Source organism: Schistocerca cancellata, chromosome 1 (assembly GCF_023864275.1).
Source record: "Schistocerca cancellata isolate TAMUIC-IGC-003103 chromosome 1, iqSchCanc2.1, whole genome shotgun sequence".
In the NCBI taxonomy this organism is placed as follows: domain Eukaryota; kingdom Metazoa; phylum Arthropoda; class Insecta; order Orthoptera; family Acrididae; genus Schistocerca; species Schistocerca cancellata.
Genome location: NC_064626.1, coordinates 885,673,456 through 885,686,901, shown reverse-complemented (window position 1 = coordinate 885,686,901; position 13,446 = coordinate 885,673,456). Strand labels below are relative to the sequence as shown.

The 13,446-nt window shown below is 46.7% G+C and overlaps 1 protein-coding gene and 1 non-coding gene across 2 annotated transcripts in view; one reads left to right on the top strand and one right to left on the bottom strand.

Moving 5' to 3' along the window:
• The window catches only part of LOC126190642 (calponin homology domain-containing protein DDB_G0272472-like), a 1,063,014-nt gene that overhangs the window by 212,435 nt on the left and 837,133 nt on the right, over nt 1-13,446 (top strand).
• Trnas-aga (transfer RNA serine (anticodon AGA)) lies at nt 7,867-7,941 on the bottom strand. The gene has a single exon. It is a non-coding gene; the product is annotated as a tRNA-Ser (tRNA).

Below are 13,446 nucleotides of genomic sequence, written 5' to 3'. Positions count from 1 at the left end.
ACGAGGTGATTTTCATTTCAGAAATGCTGGCTGCAAATGCACGTTTATTGTGTGTGCCTCAGTAGTATTAGTAAACGGAAACGTATTTATATGTTGCGCAACAGTGAATAAATCACATCTTAGCTCACCTTATTTTATTTGATCTGTTTAGCGACTTAGTTTTAATTGATCTGTTTCTTCATTTAATGACCTTACGCATCATCTAATTACATGTACAACATTATACATAAACAGAAGTAATATATACGTTGGAAGTAGCGGGACACTAAACAGCGCACCAGCTGCATCTCACTTCCTAACTCTATACCTCCGTCTGTGAAGACAGACAACTCGTAACCGTTTCACTGACTTACATCTCCTGAAGCCTTTAATCGCCAATCTATCAATACCGAAGCATTTTCAAGAGATCCTCACTATACTTGTGTCCTATGAATATATGCTGTTTCAAAACACAAGTTACTGTATAAAACCCGTCAAATACGAACTTCAACTAAAACGACGAAATCCAATATGGCGTTTCCCACTGCTCAGAACTCTATACGACCACGAAGGTCGATAGTACCTCAAAGGATCGAAACTGGCCGTGCACACGTTATAATGTCACAGAGCGGTATCACCACTGTGTCCGCCCTCGGTCTAGCCGGCACGGGAGCTCAGCGTGTTCGGTCAGCGATCTGGTTGGCCTCTGAAATAAAAAACTGAGTTGAAGGATCAACAAACTAACTTGAACGGATGTCATGTGACGTCCTCAACGACTAAACACAACGATAAAAATAAAAAAAAGTAGCTGAATGGTCAGCGTGACGGATTGTCAATCCTCTGGGCCCGGGTTCGATTCCCGGCTGGGTCGGGGAATTTTCTCCGCCCAGGAACTGTGTGTTGTGCAGTCCTCATCGACTGCAGGTCGCCGAAGTGGCGTCAAATTGAAAGACTGGCACCCGGCGAACGGTCTGCCCGACGGGGGGCCCTAGCCATACGATTAAGTAAATAAATCACCACAGTGAGCAGAATGTCTCCCAAGTGCCGACCGCAGACCTGGCCGTGGCGGAAACCCACTTGGTCACGTTACTAGATACAAGTACGATCCATTTAAAGGTCGTACCCATTGTTACTTCGCAGTGCAAGCACGGAAAGTGAGCAGCCACGATGTCTTGTGATCGGCATTATTAATGTAGTGACGATAAAAAGGGGAAAGGCGTGACTGCTGACGGGAAGGGTGGCGGAACGTGCAAGCAAAATTTTAAGGCTGGGAAGGTCGGTGGTGTGCAGATTACTGCAGGAGGGTCACAACACCGAGACAAATGGGTGGGGTTCGGGTATTTGTCCTAAAGAAGAAGAATGAAGTGTACTCAATAAATATTGCTTTGACAATATGGAGAAGTCTGTTATTAGGCATCAGTTTGCGCGATATTATGAACAATAGAAGAATTAACCTTTGCGGAAACTTCACAGCGTCTGTCACCCAAATAGGACTTCATGGCTAACTAAAGAACTCTCAGAAAAATAGTTCCGTCTATTTGATTTCGTTTTAAAAAGCGTTAAATAAACAAGTCGTCATATGAGAACGAGACGACAGTTTGAGAAAAAACATACTATAATAAATTTCAAAGAAAAAATGGAGCAAGCGAATTAAAGTGGTCAGTGACTTATTTAGGTGAAACGTACACTTTGAAGAAACGTTGTCAGAGGGTACGAGGAGTTTTGCCCAAAAAAAGTGCCGGTCAATGTTTAATTATTCTGCAGCGCTGGACATTTGGCGTGTAGACGTGTAGTGCTCCACTGGAATGTATGCTTTTATTGCCTCCCGTCCCCGTTAGTCGAGCGTGAACACGCTGGTGCTGTCGCCTGACCAGGTCTTCAGTTCGCTTTGCAGTGTAATCAAAGTGTCGTTGAAACCGTCTGAAAAATCAGCGTATATGTTTATGTTTGTAAGTGTCAGCGCCAGTGTATACCGTTAATTGGTCACACGAGTTTTGCGGGTTGTATTCTTGACATTTTTCTTGAGGTAGTAGTCAGGGGGCCGGCCGCGGTGGTCGTGCGGTTCTAGGCTCTCCAGTCCGGAACCGCGCTGCTGCTACGGTCGCAGGTTCGAATCCTGCCTCGGGCATGGATGTGTGTGATGTCCTTAGGTTAGTTAGGTTTAGTTAGTTCTAAGTTCTAGGGGACTGCTGACCACAGCAGTTGAGTCCCATAGTGCTCAGAAAAAAAAAGTAGTCAGGGGATGACGGTTAATGGAACATTTCGTATCTACAGAGCCGTCACCTCTCTGTATAAAGTATTACAATATACAAACAGATAAATATTTTTTGAATAACGATCTGAGTCTAGGGCTTCGGGCTACTTGAAAACACGTGACATCGAAGACATCACAAGTAACTCATAAATGAATTACCGGGCCGCGAGGAGTGGCCGCATGGTTTGAGGCGTCCTGTCACGGACTGCGCGGCCCATCCCGATGGAGGTTCGAGTCCTCCCTCGGGCATGGGTGTGTGTGTTGTTCTTAGCCTAAGTTAATTTGAGTTAGTATAAGTAGTGTGTAAGTCTAGGGACCGATGACCTAAGCAGTTTGGTCCCTTAGGAATTCACACACATTTGAACATTTGAACTACCGGTGTTCCTCTGTATTCTTCTGCCCCTTTCGCATCCACCACTTTCCCCACTTCCTCATTTCCGTCCGTCCGTCCTTCTTGTTACCCATTCATTCCTGCTCCGTTTCTTTGTTTCCCCACCCACCCCTCTCAGATTTCTCCCAGTTTCTCATCCGTCCTTCTTCCGATCTTTCTTCCGTGTTCATCTTTCCTACCCATCTCCCATTCATCCCTCTTCGTATTATCCATTCCTTCCCATCCAGGCGTTCGTTTCCTTTCTTGTACTTTTGCTGAACGAGGTGGCGTGGTGGTAACACGCTGGTCTTGCATACAGGAGGACAGCGGTTCAAATCCCTCTGACCACCCAAACTCAGGTTTTCTGTGTTCGCTTAGTTAATTAAGGCAAATATCGGCATGGTTCCTTTGAATATGAATAGAGTGCCGATTTACTTTCCCGATCCGAGCTTATACTCGGTCTATGATGATTTCACCATCGACATATGTTAAATTATTATCGTTCGCCCTTTTATTCCTCTTCTCTCTCCCCCAACCCTCCATCTCCCCCTCCCCCTCCCTCTCTCTCTCTCACACACACACACGCACACACACATATACTGCAATGAGAACAGTGAACTACGTGAGATCATTTGGATAGGCAGATACTCTTTCAGGAGCTATCCAAGTTGAAAATTTGTCTGTTGAAACGAGGTGACTGTCACGGATGTGTGCGTACATTTGACCTTCTGTGATATTATGCAGTGGTCATAGAATGAAGAGAAAAACAATATCGTCTCATGCATTTACTATGAGCATAATAATTCTCACGAATTTTACGGAGAATATTTGCGGCTGAAAGACTGTACAGTGCGAAATTAGAGTAGGTACTCTTTTAAAAGAAGAAAATATGTAACATTCTAGAGGAAAGATTCAAGCTAGTAATTTAGTGCATATTGGCAAAAGTTGAAACGATTCTGAGCTAATGCGCGTAAGAGACGTGCAGGTCATCGCCAGAAATTTTCCACCATATGAAGAGCCTTCCGTTGCCGCACGTGTCCAGTTTGCTAGACCGTAACTGGGTCGTGTCGACTTGTCACCGCCTTATAATCGATCACCGCGCCAAGCGCCGAGGCGGAAATAATCGCCGTAATAGCCCCTCGGTTATAGCTCTGGACTCTCCCTTCTGTGACCTGGGTCCAGCCTGTTGTGCCACTGCAAGGTCTCTACAAACATCCTGGTAGATCCTAGGCAGCAGAAGATGTTTCGCAATTAGCCTTTCTAGGGGTTCCGGAACAAAGAGAGACAGCTGGTGTGGTAAACTAGGCAGCACAAGGGACCTGGTCAGCTATGCTGAAGAAGCAGCCATTCGTATCGTCATATACCTAAACTGAGAAGAGGTTTGATCAAATGGCTGTACCAGCAGTACTGAATTATTAGATATTAAAAACGTAGTATTTTAAACGAAACGACACACCACGGAAGAACTATCAGAGTGGAATGGAAATCTGCAGATATGATGTACATGCACAGACAAACACATGATTTCCATTTCAGAAAAATTGGATGATTTAATCAAGAGAAAGAGCTTCACAAATTGAGCAAGTCAGTACCGCAATGATCCCCCCTTCGGCTTGGCAATGATTGATAAAGTTGTTGGATGTCCTCCTGAGGAACATCGTGACATTGTGTCCAACTGGCGCGTAAGATCGTCAAAAACACGAGATGGTTGGAGGGCCCTGCTTGCATTGCTCCAAACGTTACAGTTGTGTACAGATACGGCAATCTTCCTGGCCAAGATATCTTGCTGCAGTGTCAGGCCAGGATGGCTTGTCGTGAAGGGCAACAAAACGGGGCGTAGAAAGTGGTCGACATACGTTATGCTGTAGAGGTGCCGCGGATGACAACCAAAGACATCCTGCTATGAAAAGAAATGGCACTCGAGGCCATCGCTCCTGGTTGTAGGGCCTTGTGGTGGGCGACAAGCTGGTTGGTAACCCACCACTGTCTGGAACGTCTCCGGACACATCGTCGTTGGTCATCGGGGACCGGAATTTCATTGACTGAAATAGAATTATCTCCGGGGATGACTTCCGTTTCGAATTGAGTCCCGATGACCAACGATGACGTGTTGAGTTACGCCCCGGACGGCAGTGCGATACTAACCTGACTAGAGCTCGCCATACGGCCCTACAACCAGAGTAATGGTCTGAGGTGTCCTTCTCACAGGATCTGATTATCATCCGCGGCACCCTTACAGCACAGCGGTACGTCGTCGACGACATTCTACCACCCGTTTTGTTGTCCTGCATTGCAAGCCATCCTGGACTTACATTTCAGCATGATAATGCCTGCCTGCACACTGCGAGAGTTTCTACTGCTTGTCTTTGTGCTTGCCATACCCTGCCTTAGCCAGCAAGTCGCCAGATCTCTGTAAGTTGACAATCTAACGCGCGAAATGGACAGAATTTGGTATGATATCCCTGAGGAGGACATCCAATAACTCTATAAACCAGTGTCAAGCCGAATAATGCTTGCATAAGGGCCAGAGGCAGGCTAACTCGTTACCGACTCTCTTATTGTGTGAAGCTAATTCCCTTGAATAAATCATCCAGTTTTGCTGAAACTGTAACCATGTCTGTGCATGTATATCACATCTACCGATTGTCGTCCCATTCGGATAGCTCCTTCGTGATGCGTCATTCTTTTTTCGTATAGAAAAAAGAGAGTGTTTGAATATGGCTATATTGTTGCTCAGAACTAAAGACTCCTTTGGTTTTGTACCGGAATTCAATAATCATAAAACTTTTGCTCATTTAATATCTGAAGACTGCACTAAAATCGAGGACACAAACTTTTCACAGGCTAAGATGCGTAAAATACGCGAATGCCTCCGTGGCGGACGGTAAGTGACCGATCAGAATATTTGCTCACCATAAATAGCAAAAAATTCATAAAACGAATCATTGCACCATAATCCCAGTGGGCAGTGCCATTCTGTTTTGGCTCCTCTAGCGGTGTGCTGTGGCGTGGAATTTCACTGCGTATCATGACTGAACATACGCGCATAATAATAATGGAAATGAAGTCCCATGCTTCTTCACAGAGCGTAGGGGAACGATGCGGGAGACCCGCACCGCTGTATTAGGCAAGGTGCTAATGGAGGTGGTTTGCCATTGCCTTCCTCCGACCGTAATGATGAATGATCATGATGAAGACGACATAACAACACCCAGTCATCTCGGGGCAGGTGAAAATAAAAAAAAAATGGCTCTGAGCACTATGGGACTCAACTGCTGAGGTCATTAGTCCCCTAGAACTTAGAACTAGTTAAACCTAACTAACCTAAGGACATCACAAACATCCATGCCCGAGACAGGATTCGAACCTGCGACCGTAGCGGTCCTGCGGTTCCAGACTGCAGCGCCTTTAACCGCACGGCCACTTCGGCCGGCTAGTGAAAATCCCTGACCCCGCCGGGATCACGTGCTCGGGGAGTGAGAACGTTACCGCGAGACGAGCTGCGGACAATAATAATAATGTCGGATGGCGCAGTGGCTTGGTGCAAGTCTTTCAGTTTGGACGCCACTTCAGCAACTTACGTGTCTCTGAGCTAATGACATACGGTATTCTCAGGCGGTCCCCATCGAGATAGTAACCGGGCCCGACAACTTTAAGTTCGGTAATCGGGCGAGAACTGGTGTGTCCAGCGTGGCTAGGCCGTTGGCAACAAAGTGGTAGTCACGTAATTTCAACTTTTCTGTGATGATACAAACTTGACGATTACCACTATTATTTGTCAAGAATGAAGGTCCCCACCGAGTTATTCTGTGGCTTCCGTATATAACTTAAGAGGAAAGCCTGGACCCGGGACAGGTCCTTCAGCAGGGCTAAGGCGAATGTACCTCCTCGCGCAACCGAGGCAGTGGCGCGCCTCCAGCGACCTCGTCGCGGTCGCAGAGTACGGCGGCGCCTTGGGTTTGGGAGCGCTCGTGCCGCCTCGATCTCGTCGTTCGTGTAGTGCTCACGGCTGCACGGCGATCCGCAGCGAGCTCTGCCGGAAGAGCGGCTCTTCCCCTTCCTCCTCCACGTCCGCCCACGCTTCCTCGCTGCGCTCCGTCTCCCCTGCAATGCAAATTGCCCGGTACGGTCACTGCCGCCTTCTGTACTAAGCGAGCGAACAGGAGACCACGGCGACGACGTCTCGAGCGGCTGAAATCGCCTACTGCACAGTCTAATTAACGAGTCCCCCAAAAATGTTTTGCACCGCCCTCATCGCATGAATTGCTTATGACTTTTTTTTATTTTTAACTGAAAACTTCCTCCCCAACTCTCTTGTGACCGCTGTAAATCGCTGTCTTTTCAATCGTGAAACGGTACAATGCTGCTCGTCGACATAGTTCAGTTTGCTAACATAGCTCGTAGGCTTATGTCATACTTAGGCGAGCTAACTTGTCACTTTACGACAAGAAATTTTGTCAGCACGGGAAATTGCCCGCCAACTGACGTACACAATAGCTGTATTGTTCAAATATTTTACAGTCGTCTTGGGTCCCAAAAAAATAGAAGATTTGCGTTACAGCGGTCGTCCGCGATGAACAGCGTCTGCAATTTATGGCTTTCACATAAAATGCAGATTGACAATAGGAAGAAATGAGTGTCTGATACACGAAAATTCATTAACATAGAATATAAATTTAAATGTGCGGAACTCCTTTCTGAGGATAAGTGTCTGGAAGGCAGCCTTGTACGGAATTGGAAATTGTTTTGCTGTAGATAAATGATGAAGATAACGCGGCTAGATCGGACAGTTAATAGACTGGATTTTCGAGGAAAGAAAAAAAAAATGTGGCACATCTTCTCTAAAAGAAGGGATCGTTCGATCCGATACATCCTGAGGCATCAAGGAGTTATAAATTTGGTGGACGGATGTATGAGGGATGGAAATTTCAGATGGAGGCCAAGGCTAGATAACATGTTCAAATGAATGTACACACATGAGCCAAAACATTATGGTCACATCCGTAATACAGCATTGGTACACCTACGAAACGCAATACCGCAGCAATTCTGCATGGCGTGGATTCGACAAGTCACTGTTATATTTGTGGAGGTATGTGGCACCAGAAGTCTACGCACAGGTCACACAGCTCCCATAAATGACTGGCCAGTACTTTGTGTGCGAGGAACTGACGCCTCATGGTTCAAATAAGGCGACTATTGTGGCCAGTACGTCATTGTGAAGTCAATATCATGCTGAAACTTCCTGGCAGATTAAAACTGTGTGCCGGACCGAGACTCGAACTCGGGACCTTTGCCTTTCTCGGGCAAGTGCTCTACCAACTGAGCTATCCAAGCACGACTCACACCCCGTTCTCACAGCTTTACTTCTGCCAGTACCTCGTCTCCTACCTTCCAAACTTTACAGAAGCTATCCTGTGAACCTTGCAGAACTAGCACTCCTGAAAGAAAGGATATTGCGGAGACATGGCTTAGCCACAGCCTGGGGGATGTCTCAATATCATGCTACTCGAAGCACTGTAACACTATTCTGGCCTTGTAACAGGGACAGTTATCCTTTTAGAAGATGCCACCGCTGGCGGAGAAGATATCGAGCATGAAGGGAATGCAGGTGATCCGCAGTAATTGTCACGTGTCCACTGCTGTTATGGTGCCTTACACTAGAACCACAGCTCCCATGGTAGCCCACTAGAATATCCCTCGTAGCATAATAGTGCCCCCACGCCTATGTCCGTGGCACGGTCTATGTTCCGAACAGCTGTTCCCCGGAATGATGGCCTATCCGAACACTGCTACCGACGGGAGTAACAAGACAAGCGATCCTTCCGATTGACCGACACGTTTCCAGTGATCCACAGCCCACTGTCGATGATCTTGTGCTGCTGCAGCCGTAATTGACTGCATCTTTCGATCAGCATGCGAATATGTCTTCTGCCGTGGAACTCCAGCTCAAAAATTTGCGCTGAAAAGTCCGCTCCGAAATATTTGCGCTTGCGCGCCACATTGTACTCTGTCGTGAGATCTGACACAGATGCCCCTCCTATTCTGCTTTGCAAAGTGGGTGCGCCTCCGATCTACATATTCTGAGATGAGGCGTGGGCGTCCGACACCTTAGCGCCTACTCGTAGTTTCAACATCCTTTAACTGTTTTTCACAGACGCTCATGAAAGTAGCGAGCAAGCAGCCGACGAGCCTCGCCGTTTCCTACCTGCTCATTCCCAGCCGCCGGACCTTAACAATCTGCTTTCGTCAAAGTCGCTGATACCAGTCGATTTCCCCATTTGGAGCCCGTATCTTCAATGGAATGAGTTTCCATTCGGCTCTGCTCCGGTTTTACTTACCGCGTCAAGTACCCGCAACGCCACGTGTCAGTATTAACCCCCGGACTACCATTTGGACGTATGAGCTCCTTGATAGGTTAGCAGAGAAACATTGAGAATTTGCTGCATGTTATTGCTGTATATCAATGTCCCCTGGTAAAGCGAAGCCTATTGGTGATTTGCGGAGTTATTATAATTACTGATTGTTCCTGTAGATTGCACTGCCCTCGAGTTTCATTGTTAATCCTCGTCTGCGTATTGTCGCGTCGAATTAATTAACGCCTGCCAGTTACCGGATTTGCAAAGCGCGCTGCCGTTGCACCTCCCCGGACACGTCGTGTCAACGAATTGCAAGCACGTATTGACGTTTACAACATCACAAAAAGTGCTCCTGTAATCTGAGTTATAAACTTAGAGAGATGCTCTCTCCACTGATGTATGTGTTTTCCGTACGCCTCGTCGATTTTGCGCAGTTACTTAAGAATAACCTTGAATGGCCTACCACTCCCTGTGTTGGAAAATGAAATGGAGAGAATGTTAATTTCATATCGTTACTTCTACTACGTGAATTACAATAAAGACACATTAATGTGTCTGGAAAAAAAAGAAATATTGGCAAACGGTGAAATATCATGGCGGGCAGTGGTTATAAAAAAATCGTTAACATCAGTCCCCTAGAACTTAGAAATACTTAAACCTAACAAACTTAAGGACATCACACACATCCATGCCCGAGGCAGGATTCGAACCTGCGACCGTAGCGATCGCGCGGTTCCAGACTGAAGCACCTAGAACCGCTCGGCCACAACAGCCGGCGGCAGTGTTGATAATGTTTGGACTCATCAGTGCAGCTATGCATACATGAAGGTACACTGGGGTGGAGAGTTGCATCAAACGAGTCTTCGACCCAAAGACCCACGGCAGTAGCAGCAACAGCAACAATTTTAGGTAGCTCGAGCAGATTGCAACAGAAGTGCACTCTTTCTTTTTTGGAGGCTACTGAAAGGACTGTGTCGACGCAGACAGGATGTGGCCGTCTTCACACCATCAATTTGGCCTGCTAGATGCTATTGGAAGGCATCCGATTCCTCCCTTTAACATCATTTCCATAACCTATAAGAACACAAATACTATACTGTACTGCACAAAAAAAGGTTCAAATAGCTCTGAGCACTATGGGACTTACCTTCTGAGGTCATCAGGCCCCTAGAACTTAGAACTAATTAAGCCTTAAGGACAGCAGACACATTCATGCCCGAGGCAGGATTCGAACCTGCGACCGTAGCGGTTCGCGGTTGCAGACTGTAGCGCCTAGAACCGCTCAGCCACACCGGCCGGCGTACTGCACAAGTCTCCATCAGTTATTCTGACAAGTACTTACATGTTGTGAAAATAATGCATGGAAAATGTAATTTTTTTTCCGCCACCATCCAGTACAGAGAATACGAGAGATATTTTGATGTTAACAATCACATATGAGAAAAGTGTCGTTAAATAATCGTTCAGTGTCCGTTCGCTTTCGGTGCGTCAGAAGCCAGTGTCGTGTATTTTAGTGTGTGGTTGATGTCTGGGGAGTGGGCCGCCTGACAGACAGCGGTATCCCCCGCGCCACTTGCGGAGGGGGCGTTGCCCCGGCCAGTCACGCAGACGCAGAACGCCCGACACGCTACCCTGCACGCTTCCGGCTGCCGCGCGCCTTGCGGCTCTGGTCGTTGCTCTTAACGCTCCCAGCTGTAACAGCTGACACGGCCGCCAAACATGCCGTATGCTCTCACCGCCCCCGGCCGACAACTCATCGTTTTGCCAGTCTATTCGTCCATTGAAAACAACACGACTTCATAAAGAAGAAAAAGTTGCACATTTCAATAATTAATTTTTATACGTTGTAGTTCAAAACATCGAGCGACTCGTAGTCCAAAGTAGGATTGGCTGCAACAGTGACACTATTCGTTTCTCATTGTTCATTGCCGATCAGTGCAAAACCGTTACCAACAGAAACAAGAAATAAAACATATTCTTTTTTACTTTCATTGGATTGGTTCACTTGGCACAGTGACAATGATTCCATCTAGTAGCCAAAGCAAACAAGTGTCTCCAGTAACACGGTAAAGTAACTATGTTAGCACAGTCTAATTCAAATCTCCTCATGATTTATTTTCTTAAATCTCTGTCTCCTTCTCATTTTAGCGCCCTCCAGCCCTTTTTTCTCTCCTCCTCCTCAAACTCCATCTACTTCTACTTCTTCCCCTCGCTCCTTTTTCAACCATCTCCAACTTTTCTTTCGCTCTTATTCGTTACACTGTACGCGTCACAAAACTGCGCCCCTACGGAAATGCCACCCAGAACAGACGTAACCTTTATTTGCACGTTAGTAGAGTATTAAAAACGTATACCTCCTAATATCGTGTTTGACATTCTTTTTCCCAGCGCAGTCCAGCAACTGCCGGCCGAAGTGGCCGTGCGGTTAAAGGCGCTGCAGTCTGGAACCGCAAGACCGCTACGGTCGCAGGTTCGAATCCTGCCTCGGGCATGGATGTTTGTGATGTCCTTAGGTTAGTTAGGTTTAAGTAGTTCTAAGTTCTAGGGGACTAATGACCTCAGCAGTTGAGTCCCATACTGCTCAGAGCCATTTTTTAGTCCAGCAACTTAATAGGTCGTTGGAAGTCCACTGCCGAAATATTGACCCACGCTGCCTCTATAGCCATCCATATTTGCGGAAGTGTTTCCGGTGTATGATTTTGTGCACGAACTGACTTCTAGATTATACAAGGTGTTACAAAAAGGTACGGCCAAACTTTCAGGGAACGTTCCTCACACACAAAGAAAGAAAATATGTTATGTGGACATGTGTCCGGAAACGCTTACTTTCCATGTTAGAGCTCATTTTATTACTTCTCTTCAAATCCCATTAATCATGGAATGGAAACACACAGCAACAGAACGTACCAGCGTGACTTAAAACACTTTGTTACAAGAAATGTTCAAAATGTCCTCCGTTAGCGAGGATACATCCATCCACTCTCCGTCGCATGGAATCCCTGATGCGCTGATGCAGCCCTGGAGAATGGCGTATTGTATCACAGCCGTCCACAATACGAGCACGAAGAGTCTCTACATTTGGTACCGGGGTTGCGTAGACAAGAGCTTTCAAATGCCCCCATAAATGAAAGTCAAGAGGGTTGAGGTCAGGAGAGCGTGGAGGCCACGGAATTGGTCCGCCTCTACCAATCCATCGGTCGCCGAATCTGTTGTTGAGAAGCGTACGAACACTTCGACTGAAATGTGCAGGAGCTCCATCGTGCATGTACCACATGTTGTGTCGTACTTGTAAAGGCACATGTTCTAGCAGCACAGGTAGAGTATCCCGTATGAAATCATGATAACGTGCTCCATTGAGCATAGGTGGAAGAACATGGGGCCCAATCAGGATGCTACGTACTGATGTGCTTGATGCTAGTACTGTAGAGCAATGAGTCGCATGTCAACACAAGCACCGAAGTCAGCATTACCTTCCTTCAATTGGGACAACTGGCGGTGGATCGAGGAAGTACAGTACATACTGACGAAACTAAAATGAGCTCTAACATGGAAATTAAGCGTTTCCGGAACATGTCCACATAACAGCTTTTCTTTATTTGTGTATGAGGAATGTTTCCTGAGAGTTTGACCGTACCTTTTTGTAACACCCTGTATACCGTCAATGTTCGGTTGGTGGCCATATCATTTGCTCGAACTGCCCAGAATGTTCTTCGAACTAATCGCGATCAGTTGTGACCCGGTGACATGAAGCATCGACATCCATAAAAATTCCCTTGTTGTTTGGGAAGTCCATGAAAAGCTGCATCTGGTCTCCAGATAGCTGGACATCACCATTTCCAGTCATGTAGACCAGAGGGCCGAGTCCATTCCATGAAAACACAGCCAACACTATTATGCATCCACCATCAGTTTGCACAGTGCCTTGTTGACGGATTGGGTCCATGGCTTCGTGGGGTCTGTGACCCATCAGCTCTTACCAATTGAAATCAGAACATATCTGACAAGACCACGGTTTTCACCGTAGCGAGCCCAGGAAAAGCGCTGGAGGCGATGGAAGTGCTGTTAACAAAAGCAATCGCATCGGTTATCTGTTGCAATAGTCCATTAATGCAAAATTTCCCCGCACTGTGCTAGCGGATACATTCGTAGTACGTCCCACATTGATTTCTGCGCTTATTTCGCGCAGTGTTGCTTGTCTGTTAGCACTGACAACTCTATGCAAACGCTGCTGCTCTCGGTCGTTACGTGAAGGCTGTCGGTCACTGCGTTGTCCGTGTTAAGAGCTGATGAGTGAAATCTGGTGTTCTCGGTAGGCTCTTGACACTGTGTATCTTGGAATATTAAATTTCCTAACGATTTCCGAACTGGAATGTCTCCTGCGTCTAGTTCCAACTACCATTCCGCGTTCAAAGTCTGTTAATTCCCCTTGTTCGGCCATAATCACGTCGGCAACCTTTCCACTTGAGTCACCTGAGTACAAATGG